The sequence below is a fragment of the Papaver somniferum genome, chromosome 6, assembly GCF_003573695.1.
Source record: "Papaver somniferum cultivar HN1 chromosome 6, ASM357369v1, whole genome shotgun sequence".
NCBI lineage: Eukaryota > Viridiplantae > Streptophyta > Magnoliopsida > Ranunculales > Papaveraceae > Papaver > Papaver somniferum.
Genome location: NC_039363.1, coordinates 159,370,380 through 159,375,563, shown reverse-complemented (window position 1 = coordinate 159,375,563; position 5,184 = coordinate 159,370,380).

The window sequence follows — 5,184 nt, the reverse complement described above, 5'->3', positions numbered from 1 at the left end:
AGGGATAGAACTTAATCCCGCTAAATTAAAAAGTCACCCAAACCATGAGGGTTCACAATATATGAGATCGAATATTAAGGTAGTAAAACCGAAAACAAACATCCCATAAATCACTTTCCAATACACCATAAATATTTAACATAAAATCAAGTATTGAAATTACCTCAATCTTGTAGGAAATTTAATTATCAAAATAACGCAAAAAGAATGAGGTCATTTCGAGTTCGTACGTAGAAGTTACAGGCAAAACAGTTTTACACTTCTTCGTAAGGGGACCTCTCACTAGGATCGGTTCCCTTCCATGACATGGTACTAGGATAGGTTCCCATGAGGGTACTAGGATCGGTTCCCATGAGGGTACTTGTGACAGATCACAACACTCAACTATTTTCGACATAACTTTTGCGTACGATATCCGAATTCAGTGATTTTTTGGCTCGTTTTGACCACAAAAGCAAGAGCTACACATATATGATCAGTACATATCAACATCATCAACTCAAAATTACCGTTTCTATCAAAAGCTCAAATATAGATAGATAAGGTATGAGTATAGAAGATAAATCTCCCTAAAGATGTTAATTAGTCATATAATAATCGAGAGATCATGTACTCAGTTTTTCATGTGCTTCCTCACATTTAAAAAGATTGAGCACTAAGGTGAGCATGCACATTCTAAGGTGAGCATGCACCTTTAAAAAGATTCTTGTCTTGTTTGTCACAAGTGACTAACACCGAATCATCATTCTTGACCTCTTGCTTGGTTTGTTTTCTCTTGTTCCATATCTTGTTTTTCTTCTTTGACTTGTGATGAAGAGTGTCATTATCACAACCTTTACTAGTACAAGAGATTTCAGACATAATGTCTTTGTTTAATCTTTCAAGAAGACTCTTGTAATTATTGTCACCAACAATTAACAGTTGAGAGTCATTCTTGTGACTAACTTTTGGTTCCTTCTTGGCTATGGAGGACTTAGGGAGCCATTTAGAGTTGGGTTTCGTAGGAGAAGCTTTCTCCTTCATACCATTAGGATAATTGTCCTTTTGAACATTTTGCGAATCACCCTTTCTCCAATTTGGAACATCAGATCTTGTTTTTGCATTTAAACCCTTTTTATAATTTGTCCTTTTATGAAATGACCTTGTCGAGTGATATGTAAAATTTGAACTATCATTATAATAATTCTTATTCCTAAACTTAGGACAATACCGATCTGAGTTCTTATGAGGAGAAAACTTAGCCAATTCGTTTGATAAACTAGAAAGTGCATCTTGCATCTTACGAACTTTGCATCCCCATTGAAAGTGTCCTTTATGACCACAATAAAACAATGCTTAGTATAAATATTCGAAGTATGGGTTTTAATGTTACGTCTTTGTGGATCCTCTTGCATTGGAGCACAACGAGTTTTCTTCTTCTTCTTCTTATCCTTGTTCAATGTTGTTGCTTTCTTGACATTAGCAGAAGTACTCTCTTTGATTGCTGCTGGTTGAACATTATTCTTAGGCTTGACAGACTTTTCTTCTTTACAAGAAATAAGATCATCGTTGTCATCAGTGGAAGCCTCTGATTGAGAAGAATTTGTAGCTTTAATAAATTTTACCTCTTTGCTAATATTTGAAGCATTTATTCCCTTATATCCCAATCCTCGTGTATCACGATGATTTCTACTTGCTTCTAACATTGAGGTTAAATTATTTGAGCTGGCATTGAACTTTTTAAGGTCCAAAATTTTAAGGCATTGAGCTGGCATTGAACTTTTCAAGAGAACTTGCTAGATCAGGCTCAAGGTGTTTTTCTCAGGAGAGATATTCACCTTTTTTCTCTTCAAAACTCTTTTGTTGAGAGTTAATCCTTGCATCGGATTCAGCAAGTTTTTCTTCAAGACCCTGTATTTGTTGAGAAGTATCTTCCCTAAACTTCTTGTGATCTTGATACATCCTTTAAAATTCAATTTTCATTGCTTTAGAAACATTCTGATTTTCCTCAAATACCTTTTTGTAAATAAGCAATTGTTGTGAGGATTCTTCTTCCAGGAAGTTATGCTTTTCATTGAGAATTTCAAACTTTAAAGTTAAATATCGTTCTCTTTCAAGTGATGAAAGAAGTTCATTAGAACTGAAAAGAAATTGTTTGCCCAATTTCTTTAGTTCAGATGTTTTTACACTTGATCTTCCATCAGAAATCTCAAGTATAGAACTCAAAAAGTTATCGTTATCAAAAAGATAATTTTCAGAGTCTGAATCATTGATTTCGAATACATGGATTAACTTAGTCTCGTCTAGAGGACATTCAGACTTATTCTCATAAGAGCAAGTAAAACTTGATGAAGAAGCTCCTTTTAAGCATTTCTTAAAATCAAAACCTTCTTGAGATATGTTAAATGGGTCTTTCTTTAGTTTTCTCTTTAGCTTAACTTTACTTTGACCCATATCTTATAGGTTGGATCGCATCAAACAAAGATTGTTAGATCTTTTCGTGTTTTCCTGCTCTGATACCAATTGAAAAGGCAAGGGTACCCAAATATACCTCAAGCTAAAAAATTTCCTACCTATAAGTCCTTTCTCCGAAAGTGATTGTCTATGGACTGAGTCAAGACAACTAATCGGTTAACACTTCGTCTGGATACGAGATCGAGACAATACAACAACAAAGTATGTTTACTTGATGTAAAGGTTCGGACTTAACCAAACACATAGGATTGTTTATAAAGTAAATATGAATTAATATTTGTGTAATTTACTTTAATTATAATAAAACAATTATAATCGGAAAATAAAAGTAAGTGACACATTAAGATTTTGTTAATGAGGAAACCGCAAATGCAGAAAAACCCCGGGACCTAGTCCAGAATTAAATACTCTCAGGATTAAGCCGCTACACAAAATTACACTTAACTTCGTATAGTTGAGACCAAGTAACTAACCCTATAGTTCACCTAGTTCCGTCTGTATTCCCACTCCCACGACTTATGAATAAGTCACGTACTTGGAACAATCCCTTTGGTTCGTATTCCAAACAGTAAAGGAACAAGAAATCTGTTTGGTATCAACTCTATTCAACCAAGTGATATGAGTCGGACAAAGGCTCTTCCGTTTATCTCAGCATAAACTCCTTCGTCGGGTCTAGATCTATCTTATGTTCAATCACCCAAAAGTAATCGATTAAGATTAAGCCAACAACAACTTTAATCCGAAGAACCGTGTTGATGCCGATCTACTCAATTAATCAATCAAATCTACCACAAGGATAAACCGATTATTAATTGGATCCTATTTTACCCAAACAAGTATTGTGCACACCAAAGATTATAAAACCCAAGTCAGATCTTCAATATCTTCTTTATCTTCAAATCTTCTTAAATCTTCAATAAACACCTGCACACAATCACTTGAATCTCTTGTGATCAATCACGCACAGAACGAAGTCTGTTAACAATGGATTATCACAAGATCGTCTTTAGAACTAACAACATTCTAAAGATCCCTGTCAAAACTCTGAACTAGTTTGAGTGAATCTTATATTAGAAGAGAAGATTCTCCAGAATAAACAAACTAGGTGCAATCATATTTCAACCAGCGTTAGCCAATCAAATCAATCGAAAACAAAGATAAACCGCAATTATCTAGTTTCCCACCAACGGGTCGTGCTAGATCTTCTCAATCCCAAATAAGACTTTAAAACGAGCGGCCGTAAGAGATTTCACCTAATTAGATTACTCTCCTCTCCGATAGGCGGCTACACCAGTAACAAAGACAAAAGAGGAAGTTTGTTGTTACGAAGGATTAGTTTGCTAGAAAGGAAAACTTCGTGTATTTATAGAAAAGGAAGTTTGGGCACCAAGGAATTTCCAAAACCGAAAATATTCTCAAGATATTCATAAATGCACAGATTCAGTTTTCATAATTCCTGGACATGCTCTGTCCAAAAATAACAATCGAAATCTCTCGAAAAATCTAATTAGTAAATGCACATTATTAATTCTGTAATTTCCCTACAAAGTTAAATTAATAACCTTAATTAAAAGATTCTTAACTTACTTATGTTTCGATCCTGGGATTCTCTTCCCTTAGCCGTTAAGGAATATCTTTGAACAATTATAGAAATAAACATTCACAGCACGTGTTCAAAGTTTATCGACATCTTTAGAGAACTTACAACCTTGAAAACGATTTGCCACACTTCCAAGTTTAGAATTGGTTCATCTGACTTTCAAGAACTATGTGATTGATCAAACCAACATTCAATCACAATCATGGGTTTACGGTTCGACCAAAACAAGTTTCGGTTCTACCTCCATGTGAGTACCACGCATAGTCACAATAGCTTCCCAAAGATTCGGTTGACTAGGTACTAGGATCAGTTCCCCACATATATAGTATCTAACTTATATGTGTTGCACATGTCCATAGGATCGGTTCCCCTTTCTGCTATAAACCTTGCTGCACTCCATACAAGGATCGGTTCCTCTTGATGTACTGCACCCCTTACAAGGATCGGTTCCCTTTTCCTTACAAGAATCGGTTCCCTTTCCCTTACTAGGATCGGTTCCCTTTCCCCAAGGCAGACACAATCCGATCATACCACAGGTGATTACTTAAGATTGGTTTTACTAATAAAAGTTATACCAATACAAAAGTCAGGACTTTGTGAATAGTTCTACCAAGAACACAACAAGTTGTGAGCGGTTATACTATATCATACATATTGGTTATTCATAAGATATGCAATGAATAACAAAACCAATAACTCCTGGGACACATGTACTATAACAAGTTTATGAACTTACTTCCTTAGAACACATGTACACATTGTTCCCTGGGATGAAATCCTCACCTCATACCCATACATAATCACAATAGCATACAAATGATTACGGCGATGTCTTATCTACAAAGTTTAATGGTTAGTAAATAAACCTCTTATTGTATTCCTTAATACTATGTCTATCTAGAGTTCATATATGCTTCGCAGTTATGTTTTCAATATGCACGACTTGAAAGATACCTTAGGGAATGAAACAGTTCAAGTAAAATATCACTAACCTCAAGTGGAAGGATGATTTTTGTCGTTGTAGGTCCTTGCTTCTTCACATCTTCAAGACTTCACAATACTTGTAATGTCTCATGTCCTAATGCTTTCAATCTAACCTATACGAAGTTTAACTCTAGTACATAATCAAG